This window comes from Lynx canadensis, chromosome F1 (assembly GCF_007474595.2).
Source record: "Lynx canadensis isolate LIC74 chromosome F1, mLynCan4.pri.v2, whole genome shotgun sequence".
In the NCBI taxonomy this organism is placed as follows: Eukaryota; Metazoa; Chordata; class Mammalia; order Carnivora; family Felidae; genus Lynx; species Lynx canadensis.
Genome location: NC_044319.2, coordinates 38,928,434 through 38,945,005, shown reverse-complemented (window position 1 = coordinate 38,945,005; position 16,572 = coordinate 38,928,434). Strand labels below are relative to the sequence as shown.

The window sequence follows — 16,572 nt, the reverse complement described above, 5'->3', positions numbered from 1 at the left end:
CCCTGAGATTAAAGATTGCATGCTCCATGGACTGACACAGCCAGGTTCCCCAACAATCTTGTTTTAGATGCTGTGTCCACTCTGAGCTTCAGCTTTTTATGCAGAAGTGATGGTGTGTTATCTGCAACGGGGACCTTTCTCCAGCTCCACCAGCTGTTGAGGCCAACATTGTGTGCTCAAGACTGATATGTGTTTCATGTGGTTATATCCCTTTATCTTCAGGATAATCTTTGAGTTGTGAGTTAGATTTATTTTCTAGATGAAAAAAAAAAAAAAAAAACCAAACAGGTTCATAGAGGTCATTTTCTGTTCCCAGGTTACAGAATTAGCAAATAGTGAGCTCACATTTAAATTTGGGGCTTCTGACCACTTCTTTGTGAAGCTGCCATGCTTTAAATAATAATATAGCAGACACCAACCGCTTGCTATTTCCAGATACAACCTGAACCACTGTGCTCTTAACCACTGTGATGTGCTGTTAATCTCTTCTTCCTTCTTTAAGTCTCATTTTCTCTGAGCATTTATCAGACAGCGAGAGGCAATTCATGGAGGAGGGAAGAGCATGAACTCTGTCTGGAGCTAGATTGTTTGGGTCAAGGGCTTCTCGAAAAGCTTACTAGCTGTAAGCTAGTAAAATCCCTGTCTTGTTCTTCCCTTGTTACCTAGCAAGTAACTAGGGGCAAGTTACTTAACATCTCTATAGGTTGGTTTCCTTATTTTTAAGGTGAAGATAATAACCATATTACCTCATTGGGTTTTTGTAAGGATTAATGGGATAATGCCCATAAAGGGCTTAGAAGGAGGCTCCTGACCCCTGGAGCTAGCATGGGCCTCCCACAGGCACTCGACATCTCTGCCCTCTGCCTACTTCCCTCTGAGTGGTCTTCCCACAGTGGGTGGACTGCCTTATCTCCCCAGTAACAGTGTGAGCTCTTGCTGGCTTGGTCTGCTTGTTCAAATCGTAGGCTCCAGGGCAGTGCCTGGCATGTAGTTGGTGCTCAGCGTGTATTTGTTGTATGTGTTTCGGATAAACCTGAACTACAGGTTCCATTTTGAACAAAATAATCGCTACTCTGGTTTCCCGTCAATATGCCCTATGAATTAGCGTTCCCCGAAATTCCATTTCCAGGGCTTCAAATGTGCTCTCAAATGACTCATGAATCTGCTCTTCTGGTTCTGACCATTTTTAAAATCTGTGTCTCCAACTACCTATTGGAAAGAAAATCCTGTAGGCATCCCAAACTCTACATGTTCAAAACCAAACGCACTGCCTTTTCCTTCAGACACAGGTCTTTCTTCTGTGTCCCCAGCCTGGTTGATGACGTGTGCCTTCACCCGCCCACTTAGAGACCTTGGAGGCTCCCGTACTCTCCCCTCTTCCCCTCAGCCTGCAGCCGGCCACCAAAGTGGCTGCCCAAAACTTGCCTGTGAGTCACAGACAGAGGTCTGAAGCCAGTTTTCAGCCACCAGACTCCAAAGCTTGCACCCTCAACCTGAGAAATTTCTCCAAAGAAGTCCCTCCTTTAACCTCAGGATCCTTGTGCTAGTTTGGACTGGATGTGTCCTGGCATGTCCCACCAGCCTTCCTTGTGTGCTTGTGTACAGCTCCTTCTCCACCCCGTGGCAAGCACTGGCTTTCTAAAATACAAATTCAGGGGCTACCTGGGTGGCTCAGTCGCTGAAGCGTCCAACTTTGACTCAGGTCATGGTCTCCCGGTCTGTGGGTTCGAGCCCCAAGTCGGGCTCTGTGCTGACTGCTCAGAGCCTGGAGCCTGCTTCGGATTCTGTGTCTCCCTCTCCCTCTGCCCCTCCCCCACTCACGCTCTGTCTCTTTCTCTCTCTCTCTCTCAAAAATGAAAAAAACATTAAAAAATAAAATAAAATACAAATTCTGTCTTGTGACTGCTGCATTAAAACCACTGTTGGCTCCTTGTGCATGTTTTAAAATCTAAACTCCTCACACAGCATACAATCCCTTTCTTTGTCTTTGTGTAGCTTCCCTCCCCACTCCGTGGCCCCTGCCCTCAGCTGTGCCTTAGCCTTAAGGTCTCCTGCTAGACCAGGCAGGTTCTGCACATGCTGCTCTGGGCCTAGAACACCCTTTCTCCCCTTTGCTTAGTGAAGTCTTTTTCATCCTTCAACATTTAGCTCACAAGCCACATCCTCTGTGAAGGCTTTCAAAGAGGGCCCCAGTCAGCCCCTCCCACCAGTGTCCCTCACATGGCCTTCTGCGCCCACGATTTGGGTGAACACATTTCTGAATCAAGAGTGCAGATGTGACAGTTCAGATGGCAAAGACTGTGCTCCTGGAGACAATGGGACGGATAATTGAACGAAGTCCAGAAGAACCTCGTGGGATATCACTCCTTCTTCCTCTCCACCACCCTGTGAGGGGCCAGGAAGGGCCCTTCTCTGGCAGGGAGCTGTTTGTATCTCTTCGTATCTGCCCGGCACCTGGCACGATGCCCACCCCAATCGTTGTTGCCGAGTGTCTGAGGATTCTACCGGGCCTGAGATTTTTTAAAGAACAGATCCAAATCTCATGTGTAAATTCCGCCAAATAACCAACCAACCCAACCAAGCCAGTAAGAGACATCGTTTACATCTTGGCTTTATCCCTAAAACGATTTGCTTTCCCTAGCCTCCGCTTCCTCGTCTGTGAAACAGGGATAGGAGTAGCTATTTCCAGGGGTTGCTGTGAAGATTAAGGGAGCGAATTGAAGGAAATTAGCAAACACAGGGCCTGGCTCAGGAGTCTTTGTTTCAGGCGCAGAGATATGTGGAGCTCATCACTATAAACAGGAACCGGGAGACAAGGTCATGTCCTGAAATAACTTTTTAAGGTTAGGATTTCATTGGGAATTTTAAAAGTTAAGACAATGAAGAATACCACTGATATTTACTAACAGCGTTAGCATTCGAGGATGCATCCTCCTAAATTTTACAAGAACTCTCTTTTATCCACAAGATTTATAGTCGGGCTGGGGGAGGTGTGGTTCACCTTTGTTTATCTGCTGTCTGATCCCAAACTTAGCCCTGCAAAGGAGTCGGTGGGGTGAGTGTTTTACAGATTGCAGGGCCCCACCCCACACACCTACTGAATCAGAATTGGGGGCAGGAAGGGGACTGTAGATGTACATTTATAAAAACCTCCCCTTGTGGTTTGATCATCTGCAAGTTTGGGGAACCACTAGTATATGTATCTCTAGAAAAGCATAGCGCTCAAAAGTCTCCATGACTCAGCTTCATCGTCTTTGTAATTAAAAAAAAAAAAAAAAAAGAGTTAATTTGCCTTTGTGTGAACTATTAGCTTTCTTAATAATGCCTGTTTCACCTTCACCGCGGTCTGTTCATCCTGGAACAGGACGAACTGGAAAGAACCGTTCCAGTTAAACAATAGTAGAAAAAAAGGTGCAAACTTTACCAGCTTCCCTACCACCTTAGCATCAGTGAGGTGTTTCCCCCCATGTCCTTCTGGGGCAATTTAAATGCTAATGTGTCAGTACTATAATCTCTTTAGCAATCAGATAGAATTGTTTTTCTGCCAATCTTATTTCTCTTTGTTTTATATTTGTTCATTCATTCGTTCGTTCATTTGTTCATTGTTAGAGAGGCATATGTTTATCATCTTTGACCTTTCAAACCTCAAGAGAAGAAGAAGAAGAAGAGGAAGAAAATTCCATCCTGGTATCTTCTCTGCAGTACTTTCAAGAGGAGAGGAGGGCATCCACCCTCTAAACCTGAGATCTGCAATTTGAATGTGCTGAGTCACCTAGTCTGCAGGGTCAAACATTTTGCACCTAGGAAAAGTACCGCAGAAAATAAAACTGTGAGCAGCTAGCTGGTATGTTGTTATTTGGATACGAATAAGAAGACTGGAACGGGGATCATGCGTAGTAACTTATTATTAACTTTTAAACTTGTTTTCAGAGATTTCTAATAGTCTGGTAAATCCTCTTTCTGTCTGGTGATTTGTTGGTGAAATTCTTTAAATATTTCTTCCTGTTCCTGGAAAGTGAAAAATGAATATAAATGATAAAGCAGTTGTCTTACAATGTTTAGAAAAAAGGAAAAAAGAAATGGTCTTTGCCATTATTCTGAAGTTTTGCATAACTAAGCTTCTTGAATTAGCTTTCTTTCAAAGAATTAGTCATAAAAGCGTAACAGTAATGAACTAGATATTGAGAGCTGGTGTCTAACTTTAGTCGAACTTTCAGTAAGTCTGTTTTCTTATTTGATCATGTAGTTGAATAGACAGTGAGGAGATGTGACTACAACTGGATTAATAGGGGAAGTGGCAGGAAGCTGCAGTTTCCTGAGAATCGGAAAGAAAGTTTACAGAACGCTTGCTGGGAATGTGGATTATAGATAAAGATAAAATTCGTAACCATTTGTATTTAGAGTGGCTATTTTATTTCTATAATATGAAAGTGGTTCCCTTTAAGGAAGCATTCGGAACTCAATGACAACATTCCTTCAACAAGGAAGTCAGAACCAGTTAAGATGACTGTCTTCCAGAGCGTGTTAAGTCTTGGGTGGGGAGCAGCGGCTTGATCGCTTCATGGATGGAGCAGTGGGCACCGAGATCTCCCAGCCAGCGCCTGTGGAATAACAACAAAATAAGTACTGTCCCCCCCAGTGTTCACTTGCTCTGTGCAGCGACAGTGCTAAGTACCTAGTTGCACTCTCTCTGAACATCCTTATAGTCTCCATAAAGGAAGAGCTTTTGTTTTTAATAGCTTAAAGCTGAGTATACTAAAACTTAGAGGCTAAATCATTCGCATAGCGCTTCTAGACAGTGGCAGAGTGAGAATCTGAGCCCAGGAGAATGATTCTAGCCCTGGTGTCACTGTGGAGAGTGCCTCTTAGCTCATAAAAATGACTACTCACCGACAAGGAATGTTAAATATGGAAAGAACATCATCAGTTGGTTGGAGTTCTTGTTTTCTCTTGGAGAACAATTAAGGAGGGGGTGGGGACGGGAGAAAGAGAAGAAAGGGCCGGAAGACTGCAAATAGCCACCCAGGAGCCCAGCGGGACGCAGAGCAAGATTCTAACTTAGCACACCTTCTTGCTCAAAGCGATTCTGTCATTAGCACCTATAGATGAAAACGTGGAATGTATTACACATGTGTTTTGTTTGTTTCCACCTTAGATTGATGGACATAACACAATGACTTGGCATTAAAAGAACAAAAAAAGAAACCCCTAAGCTAACTGCCTTTCATTTGACTCTCCAGAACCGGAAGTAGGCTAACATTCTACAGGTAGAGGGGCAGGGCAAGGACATGAGCATCTAGCATTCAGCAGAGTGGTCTGAAGAAAGGGTGCAGTGTAGGCATCAGGCCGACATGGCTCTGCGTCTCTGTTGTTTATAAGCCTGGTGATCTGGGTCAAGTGACTTGATCCCTATGAAATCAGGATGGTTCCTTTTCTTCACAAGACCTAGCGTGGGACCAGAGGAGAGACTCAGCAAAGTGAATTTTTAATTTTCACTTCCTCAGAGGCCCAGGTAAGACTAGTTCTGGCATAGAGCAACCTGGGAAACCACATAGAGAATAGAAATGCTCTGGGTTCAGGTGGCTATGTCTGAGCCCCAGCTCGGGTCAGGGGAGTTCTCATGGAGAAGATGAGATATAAGCAAAGATTTGAAGTTGCTGAGGGAGTTAGTCATGTGGGGATCTTGGTGGAAGGTCCTCAGGCAGAGAAAATAGCTAAGGCAAATAGAAAATTGCCTACTGGCCAGATTTAGGAATAAAAAGGAAGGCAGTGTGCCGGGAACAGAGCTTGTGGGGGGAAGTAATAGAAAGTGAGGTTAGAGAAGTAAAGGAGTTGGACTGTTAAGCATTATCTTAATGATTGAGGGGGTACCTGGGTGGCTCAGTCAGTTAAACATCTGACTCTTGATTTTGGCTCAGGTCATGATCTCACAGTTTGTGAGATTGGGCCCTATGTTAGGCTCTGTGCTGACAGTGTGGAGCCTGCTTGGGATTCTCTCTCCCTCTCTCTCACCCCTCCCCTGCTCTCGCTTTCACTTGCTCTCAAAATAAATAAACATTAAAGGAAAAAAAGGACTTTGAGTTTTATAATGAAAGAAATGTGAAGAAATATGGAGCCATTGCTAGGTTTTGAGCAGAGGCAGACATGATGAGACTGAGGTTTCGAAAAGGTCATTCCAATTGCTATACTGAGAAGAGACTTGCAGAGGCAAGTTTGAAGCAGGGATACTAGTAATCCAGACAAGAGAGGATAATGGCTCTGACCAGGGTTCATGACAGTACAGGGGATAAGAAGTGATCAGATTCTGGACATATTTTGAAGGTACGACCAGTAGGACTTATCATGGGTTAGATATGAAATATTTTTGGCATGAGCAGTAGGAAGGCTGGAGTTTGCCAGCAACATTTGGGGGGCAACATGCAGATAGATGAAGCAGACTTGCGGGTAAGACTAAGACTTCACATTTGTCCGTGTTGAGACGTCCACTGGATATCCAAGTGGAGGTCAATGAGTGGAAAGAGAGGTCTGATCTGGTGACATATTTGGAAATGATCAGCATATAAATATTTAAAGACTGGTGACTTAGGGAGATCATAAAGGGAGCATTGATAGAGAAGAGGAGCGGTCCAAGGACTGAGCTTTAGGGCACTCCAACACTGAGAGTTCTGGAAGAAGAAGAGTGATCAGCAAAGGAGACTTGAGACAAAACAACCAGGGAGGCTGTTGGGAAGGTGCCATTCACCAGGCAGATGGTAAAGAAAGAATTCTAGCTGAGAGGAAGGCTGAAAGCAAAGACTCAGGGCTGTGAAAAGCTGATTTGGGAGAGAGGAGGAGGAGAGCAAGTGGTATGGTATGGGGAGCTTGTGGGGGAAACGTTGGGGAGAGACAGGAGATGAGGCTGGAAAAGGGGCTTTCCCAATTTGAAATGGCTTTGGATTCTCAACTTAAGACATCGGTGGTTTATTTCATGATGTTGGCCACTAGGATCCATTGAGGTCTTACTCGAATTTATCATGTGTCACGCACTGTACTAAGCACATTATATACATTTCATCATTTCATCTTTATACCTACCCTTTAAGAAAGATAGTATTATTATCCTCTGTAGGTGAAGAAACTGGCTCAGAGAGGTCAAAGGTTTCACCCAAGGTTACCCCTCGAATGACTGCCTTTAATCAGGTGGTCCCATTCCAGAGTCCATCCTTTTAACTACTAACCTATCCTGTCTCCTGGATGGCTTAGCTGGGTGTTAGAAGGTTAGAGGCTGAGAACTTGCACCCTTTCTCTGGAGAGGATCTGGCTTCACTCTGTCTCTTGGAGGAGATGCTTTATGTGCAAAAGTTCAAGATAGATCTGGGGCACCCATGAAGGATTTCAAGTAGGTCAGTGACTAGATCATAGTAGCATAGTGTAGCATACTAATGTAGTGGCAGGGTGGTGAACAGAATGGATGAGGGTGCCTGGGAATATGGGCAGGGAGATAGATTTGGGGAGCGATTAGCTGTATGTGGGACTCTTGAGGGACCTGAGGGCTGGCCAAGCAGTGCACTGTGGGCTGCGGGTCTGGGCCTCAGTGGAGGCTGATCTGGAGCTGTGGAGTTGAGAGTCAAAGTGGTTGTAGGAAATGAAATCACAGTCTGGGTGAGGGAAGCAATTTTCAGGTGTTCATTGTCCATATTTACACCCTTTTCTGAAATAGATCCCCCTGAGAACAAGTCAGCTTCCCACTTTACAGGAAGAAGGCACCCCTCTTGCCTCTCTACCATCGTACTGTGATGTGTTTGGGGAGTGTACAAAAACCTGGGCTCCAAACAAAGGGGCCATTCTAAATACTGACGCAGGTGTGAGAAAGTGAGTGACTAAGGACTGGGCCACACTTCCTTTTACGAATCAGGTGGTTTTGGCTGTTTGCTTTTAGCACTTTTGGAGGGAGACCTAAACATAATTTTTGATGATAGATTACAAAGTGATTGTGGGGTTCTGGCTAGCCTGGATGTCAAAGATTTGAGCAACAATGGTGTAAGTAGAATACTTCCATTCCTTCACTTGTGTATTTTGTTAAATTTTTTTTAATGTTTATTCATTTTTGAAAGACAGAGACAGAGCACAAGCAGCGGTGGGGTGGAGAGAGAGGGGGACACAGAACCTGAAGCAGGCTTCAGGCTCTGAGCTGTCAGCACAGAGCCCAAAGTGGGGCTCGAACTCACAAACCGTGAGATCATGACCTGAGCCAAAGTCGGACACTCAACCGATTAAGCCACCCAGGTGCCCTCACTTGTGTATTTTGAAGTGTTTCTCAGTGATTGCATCTGAAAAAAAAAAAAAAAAAAAGTAGTAAGATGTAATTATGCCAAACTATTTCAGTGTGATTCAAAGGCATCCACAGACCTATGAACTAATGTTTGGAAAATAAACCCCGTTCATCTCTAGTAATGGATATATTTCCAACAAAATTTTACTTAAAAAATTTTTAAGTTTATTTTTGAGAGACAGAGATAGAGTGCCCGCAAGTGGGGGAGGAACAGGGAGAGAGAGGGAGGCACAGAATCCGAAGCAGGCTCCAGGCTCTGAGCCATCAGCACAGAGCCTGATGTTGGGCTTGAACTCACAAACTGCGAGATCATGAATTGAGCCGAAGTCAGACGTTCAACCAACTGAGCCACCCAGGAACCCTCTCCAAATTTTACTTATTATGTTTAATAATTGTCAAATTTTGCAATATACTTCTGATGCTTTGATTGTGTATTACCAATAATTAGAATTTATTACTACTCAGTATTACTATTCAGTCCAATTTTTTTGCATGTATTTGGTGAATTATGGTCACAGAAACTTTTTTCTTTTAATTTTTATTTCTAATTTTTAATTTAATTTTTAATTTATGTATATAGTTTGTGGATGAGATAGATGAAAAGCTTATTGATAACAAAAGACTTTGAAACATAGAAATAAATTGGGTTTAACATCTGTGGGTAACACAAAAATTTGTACATGGATGTTTCTAGCAGCAGTGTCTACAATAGCCAAAAAGTAGAAACAGCCCAAATGTCCACCAACTGATGAATAAATAAAATGTAGTATATCCATATAATGGAATATTATTGGATTATACAAGGGAACTAGTACAGATACATGCTGCAACATGGATGAACCCTGAAACGTTATGCGAAGTGAAGGAAGAGCCAGTCACAAAAGACTACATATTGTATGATTCCATTTGTATGAAATGCCCAGAATAAGCAAACCCGTAGACAGAAAGTAGATTAGTGGTTGCTTCGGGCTGTGGTAGGGGACCAGGGAAAGGGGAGTAATTGCCAGTCAGTACAAGGTTTCTTTTTGGGGTGATGGAAATGTTGTAACGTGGATTCTGGTGATGATCGCCCAACTCTGGACATTCCAAAAACCACTGCATTATACACTCAAAGTGGATGGATTGTATGATATGTGATTTATATTTCAGGGAAGCTAAGAAAAACACCTGGAGGGAAATGGAATGGAAAATACGACTTAAAACAGAAAAAAAGAATAATGTACAATTATTGACTATGAAGGATCTTGTGCATGTACAAAGCACCATAAACTAGATTCTTTGCAACCATTTGAACTTGGGTTAAGATGTGGACGTCAAACTAGACATTGCAGGTACAACTAAGAAGTAGAAGGAGAGCAGGGAGGACTGTTTTCAGCTGGAAGGAGTGTCAGGGGTCATCTGGACTGGGCCAGCCAAGGACTCCAAGCCATCCGTTGGATCCAGTTGGCAATTATGGAGTCCTTGATTTTGACATTCTCCTTTCCTACAGACTACAATCCAGCGTGGAGGCTGGTGGCTGGAGGCAGAGTTGAGGGAGGTTAGAGAAGAGAGCAACAGGGAGGAAGTGAGGACACCAGCTGTGGACTGCACTTAAGAAGTTAGAACACAGAGATAATGGGGTGGCAGTTTGCTAACTTTGGGGAGAAGTGGTGTAAAGGTAGTTGTTACTACTCTACAATGCAATCAACTTGAACATGTTTGTGGACGAAGGGCGAGAGAGTGGAGACGGGAAAGACGCTCATTTCTGCCACGGGCAGAATGTTCTGCACATCAGCCAGCTTACTTCAGAGTTGTGCCTCTCTCCTCCAGCAAGCGGGGTCTGTCCTCACTCGGTAGCTCTGCGGGACCTCCCAAGTCCTTGTTCAGGCAACAAGCCACTATCTTCACATACTGTTTCCTAAACTGCTTATCTCATTTTTAATGTTGCAGATGTTTAGGGCTCCGACAGGGTAGGGGTGTGGGTGGATAACAGGCTTGCTCAACATTCTTTTGAATCTGACTGATTTAGGGTAAGAGTGGCTTCTAAAAATTTCTTGGGTGGGAGTGAAAACAGAGGCTTTAAGGTCAAAATTTTAAACTCACCTTAGTTCACGTGAACTCTGCTGGAAGTGAAGAAACCAATCCTCCTCAAATACTGGAGGAAATGGGTCCCACAGAGTGGGAGGCAGACGAGATGCCTTTTCCTTCTGTGGCCTGAGCCTCCACACACCAGCTGGGCCCCAGAGCGCATGGCTGAATCCGCAGCATGAGACCGAAGAGGGTCATGTGAAAATTCACAGCGAACAGGGTTTTTCCCCACAAGGTGCTCCATTGTTACTCCAGTTCACTTGAACCTACTTCATTATTTTTACACTCTTACGAAATGCTCTCAACAAGAACTGCAACAGTAAAGAGAAGAAAGGAAGTATTTAGAAATATTAAGAGAGAGGCGTGGTTGGGACAAAGCATCTTGCATTATCGTCTGCTGCAATGAGGAGGAAAAGACTGAGCCAAGGGAATTTCTTACATTCCTCATGTATCTAGAGCCACACCATCCATGTGAAGGTCACATCGGATGGACACAGTGAGGTCATGGTGAGGGAGTTGACTTCCGCTAGATCTCCTCAGTCTTTATATACTCTCTTTTCCTGGCTTAATGTTAACACTTGGCGAATTACAGACTATGTTACAAGGTGGCCAAAGAACGATGCGGTTTCAGGTAGATGTATCTGAAGTTCCTTGGCATTGAGCGAACAGTTTTCCAGGACATAGTTTGGTGGAAACAGACTAGCAGCGATGGTAACAATTATTAACGGGAGAAATTATTTGTCTTTGTTTTTGAATTCCTACGTAATATTGTCATTGTTATCGTCACAGTGTTTTGTCCCGGGCCCTTAAGCTTCCCTTGCCCCCTGAGTGGCTAAGAGCACTGAGAACACAAAGATAAATAGTACACAGCCTCTCTAAAGAGCAGTTCTTATTCAGGTGTCCATGGATCCTTGTCCTTGGATGGCATTCAGCGGCTTTGTGAACTTGAATGGAGAAAAAATTACGTTTTCAGTAACCTCTAACTGCAACGCAGTATTTCCTTCAGAAAGAAACGGTGATGGAAAACACAGTAGCATCAGCCGTACCTGTGACCCGTGGTCACCAGGAAACACATGTATTTTCATATACATATCCCATCACAGCTGTGTGCGGCTCTCTTGAAATATTGCATATACATATCGCTACTTTGAAATAATGGCAGTTATTTGACCTGCCGCTGGATATTGTCATTTAATACGTCCGTGAAAAGGCACGTGTTATTACATCAAATATGTGTTTTGATAGTCTGACAACCATATGTCGTGATCAGTTCATTGCACGCGCCTGTGTAGTTTACCTTATTCTGGGAAGTCTTCACAAGACTGCCAAAGGTGACTGAGGCACAATAAATGGTTAAGAACCCCTTTAGGTGTACAGGTTCATGGAAGTGGTGAGTAGAGGCAAGAAATATGCCCAGGAGTTACAGGAGCCCAAGAAGGGGGCTGACTCGGCTGCAGGAGACTCCTGAGCTGCATCTGGAATAAAGCGTGAAGAGCAGAAGAAAGAAGCAGGAGGTCACTTGCAGGGAGAGAACGCAATGAGCGCACGCGGCCTGAAACCACCAGGCCTCTGTGGAAATGGGGAGTACTGAGTGTTAAATGCTTGCTTGCTGTACTGAGTCTTGGGGGTTAAAGAATGAATCAAAGACTCAGTCTAGAGGGTCGGTAAGCTCATGTTTTAGAGCAATTTTTATGGGGACATGGACAGGTTTCAATTCCCTTGAAAGTAATTCAGTGGCATATAATAATTTTTTTTTTTTTTTTATGAGAGAGAGAGCTGGGGAGAGGGAGAGAGAGAGACAGAGAGAGAGAGAGAGAGAGAGAGAGAGAGAGAATCTTAAGCAAGCTCTGTGCTCACTGTAGAGCCCGGTGCAGGGCTTGATCTCATGACCCTGGGATCATGACCTGAGCCAAAATCAAGAGTCAGACACCCAACCGACTGAGCCACTCAGGTGCCAGGGGTATACAGCTTTTACAAACAGCTTTTTTGATGTATACTTCACATACAATGGATGCAGATATGTGTTAAGTTTTGATGTGTGCATACATTGTGAACACGGCACAATCAAGATACGGGGTATCTGTATCACCCCTTCCCCCAAAGTTCCCTAGAGCCCCTCCTGTCCTGCTACCCCATCCCTCCCCCGACAACTGCTCATCTGTCATGTAGAGTCATGTGCTTTTCCAGAATTTTATGTGAATAAAATCATGCACAATGTACTCTTTTTGCACTGGTTTTGAGCATAACGCTTTTGAGATTCATTCATGCTGTTACAAATCAATAGTTCATTCCTTTTTTATTGTGAGATGTATTTATTATAGAAGTGTGTATGTTGAGAAGGGGGGAGAGAATCAACCGTTGTTTTCCTAATACAAAGTTTAAAGAGGGAGCGGGATTTCTACTGCTTATCAAATGGGAATATGGGTTAAAAATTGAGAAATGCTGGTCTGGAGTGTGGTCAGAGTGCATTCCAGCCCAAGTTTTTTCCTACCGTCGATGTTAAACTCAAGCACATTTGGAAATATTTTAGACCTGAAAGAAAGCATCGGGACATCAAAACAAGCACCACAGCTGAGCGGGCCTTTGCAACCACAGGCCTTCTGATGAAAAGATTTGTGGAGACTGCCTAATGAAGTGTTCAGAAAGCATTCTGTGTGTCATCTGTTTTCCTGACGACCTCCTCACTGGGTAGATAAGGGGCAAGAATTATTTTCCGTGTTGCACAAATAGGAAATGAGGTATAGTGAGTTTGAGAGAATTATTACTCAAAATAGAAGTGAGTCAGGGGCAGATTGAGGACTGCACACGACCTCTCCTGATCCTCTAATCCTAGCCTTGCTGGCAGGCCGGTCTGGCCCTAGGTTTTGAAGAAAATACAATGATTTCACTTTCACTTTTGTGCTTGTGTGGGTTGTGATAGAATCTTTACATTGGAGGAGTTAACGGGTTTTTTTTGTTTGTTTGTTTCTTCTTCCTTTTAAAAAATTTCCCCTTTCCAACTTGGTAAATGCCAACATCTGTGTTTACTCCATTCGGTTGAATTCAGCCACCAAATACCTGTTTTGCGCAAGGCTCCTTACCGGCATGGAAGAGGCACCAAGCTGGATAAACCCTGGCGGAGCCGGTAGAACAAAAGGACCAAATGAGAATTGAATGCTGTTTCTTACCGTCTTTTGAGTCATGGGAAATTTGAGAATCTGGTGAAAGTTATGGGTCCTCTCCCTCAAAAAAAAAAAAAAAAAAAAAAAGAGAAAAGGAAAAAAAAAGCACATATGTGCACACACACACAATTTTGCAGTGATTTTAGAGCGTTTGAAGATTTTCCCTTCCACTCCCGAACTTGTCCGTAGAATGACCCGAGGGTATTTTTTAGCATGAAATGAAATAGTGATGCCTTGAAGGAAGCACAAAGCCATAGTCACTGACTAGAAAGAGAGATTAGAGATAAGATCCAGGTGGGTCACAGGGGCTGGTGGGGCTGGTGGGGTAGGTATGTTTTGAAACAGGCCTGTCTAGTTAGAGGTCAGGCATTTGTCTCTATGAGGCAGGATTCCAGCAGAAGGAAGGAGGGTAGGAAGTAGGAAAACTCAAACAATCCAACAAGCAGAGTTTGGCAGGAGGAAGATTACATGATGAGGAATCATCAGAATCATTAGAAACCATCATAGAAAGATAGAGGTCTTATTGTGAGTGACGTTGGAAGCAAGGTGAGTACTCTTCCGCCCGCCACCCTGAGTGAAGTATCTCTATTGCCTTTGATTTATTTATTTTTCAGGCAGGGGTTTTGGAGTGTGACTAGTACATCCTCATCGTAACGAACAAAGGAAGTAACAAAAATCAGAAATTCTCAAGTCATATTATCTGATCTCTATTGATAGTTGGTATATTTTGTTCTGGTTCATGAACATCGTCATTCCTCATCACTGTCTCAACTCTGACCGACCACCCTTGTCAAAAAATAAGTCCTATAAATTTACCACAGTTTTTATAGCTCTTCTCTGTTTATGTTCCTTACGGTTTTTTTTTAAAGATTTTTTAACAATTATTTTAGAGAGAGAGAGAGTGAGAGAGCGTGGGAGGGGCAGAGAGAGAGGGGGTTAGAGGATCTGAAGCGGGCTCTGTGTTCACAGCGGAGAGCCCAAAGTGGAGCTCGAACTCACAAACCGTGAGATCATGACCTGAGCTGAAGTAGGACACTTAGCTGACTGAGCCACCCAGGCACCCCTCTTTATGGTTTTTTAAAACACAACAAACATTTTATACAAATATTGTTCTTAATTTCTTAAGTTTATTTTTCTTATTTTGAGAGAGAGAGAATGAGAGAGTGAAATTGGGGAAGGGGAAGAGAGAGAGAGGAGAGAGAGAGAGAGAGAGAGAGAGAGAGAATCCCAAGCAGGCTTCATGCTTTTAGCACCGAGCCCAATGTAGGGCTCAAACCCACAAACTGTGAGATCATGACCTGAACTAAAATCAAGTCAGACGCTTAACCAACTGAGCCACCTAGATGCCCCTGTTCTTAATGAAAACAAAAACAAAAACAAAAAACAAACAACTATTATTACTTTAGGACAGATACACAGAGGAGGAATTATTGGTCAGTGTGTATGACCTTCTTTGGAAGACAGTAGGCTTATATTAGTAAACAGCTTTCTGAATAGTTATTTGCCTGCTCTCTTACTTTCTTCTCTTTACTTATTTTCTTTCAGTATCCTTTGCTCCTTAGTCTGTTTCTTAAATACTAGAGCTCCCCACTTCCCCACCCATCCTGGGCCCTTTCTCACTGAACACGTTCTCTTCTTGACTCTCATTCACAATAAACACGTGTCAAATGCCTGTCATGTACCAAGCATTGTGTTTAACATCATGACACGTAATTTTCACCACGTCCCTGTCACATGATGATTAATATCTTCATTTTCAGACGTAGACACCGGAAAGGAAGGTTGCTTTCCCAGGGGCATAGCCCCAGAGGCTCTTGGGGAATGTCTCTGGTCCATCACCTTAAGTGTGCACCTTCCGCTTCCACGTCTCTGCTGAGCTCGCCAGCAGCATGTTAACGGCGGACATTTCCATCCAGGGTTCCCATGGATGCCCCAGGCTCAATATGTCAAACACAGCTTCCAACTCTTACCTGCAAACTAGCTTCCCCATTGCGTAAGTCCCTAATCCACCCTTTTTTTTTTTTTTTTAATGTTTTTTTCCAACGTTTATTTATTTTTGGGACAGAGAGAGACAGAGCATGAACGAGGGAGGGGCAGAGAGAGAGGGAGACACAGAATCGGAAACAGGCTCCAGGCTCTGAGCCATCAGCCCAGAGCCTGACGCGGGGCTCGAACTCACGGACCGCGAGATCGTGACCTGGCCGAAGTCGGACGCTTAACCGACTGCGCCACCCAGGCGCCCCCCTAATCCACCCTTAACAACGATCTTTTCTTTTACCTGTTCCTAATCACCCTACCCGGGTTTTATGCACCAATTCCATGTCCACATCCTGTATCCTCCCACCCACGCGGACATCACGATTCCAAGACATTTAGTGTAGCTTTCACCTTGGCCTACCTGCCTCCACTTAACTTTCCTCTCACCATTCCTACTACTGGCAACTTGAGCAAACAGATTTCTAAAACTTATCATGGTATCTCCCCACCTTAAAAACTTTCAGTGGCTCCCCTTTACCTTCAAAATAAAATTCAAGGTTCTTAGCACGACCTCTCCGTGTCTCAGTTGCCGCACCCCTCCCCTCTGGTCTGCTGCTTTCCCTTTTCTTCGCTCTGGTTTCCAATCCCAGGGAACTACTTGAAGTTATAACAAATGGGATCCTGGCTCCCTCCTTTCTCCTTGACCCTGTAAACTCCCATCCCTCACTTCTCCTGGCTGACTCTTCTTATCTCTCAGATCTGACTGTGGTGGTAGGGCGAGGGGGCCTTTCCTCCCTTCTCTTTCCTCACCCTCCCGGCCGCCTCCAGCATGCCTGACTCCTTCACAGAGATTATCAGATTTTGTTTTAATCCTCTGATTACTATTGTGTTTTTCCATTTCCTTGACTAAGACTTTTGAGAGCAGAGCCTGAGTTATTTGATCGTCTTTGTATCCCCATAGACTCCAAAGGTGCTCAGCAAACGTTTGGTGAATAAGCTGTGGTGTTTCCCCAAAGCCTCCGCGCACTCAGTGGACATCCAATACCATTTTTTTTC

General features: G+C 44.0%; 1 long non-coding RNA gene across 1 annotated transcript; it reads right to left on the bottom strand.

The window, feature by feature from the left end:
- Window positions 1-4,390: 4,390 nt before the first annotated feature.
- LOC115505310 lies at window positions 4,391-10,679 on the bottom strand. Its single transcript, XR_003965979.1, has 2 exons — window positions 10,394-10,679; window positions 4,391-4,601 (listed from the first exon to the last, which is right to left on the bottom strand). It is a non-coding gene; the product is annotated as an uncharacterized LOC115505310 (long non-coding RNA).
- Between the last annotated feature and the right edge of the window lie 5,893 nt (window positions 10,680-16,572).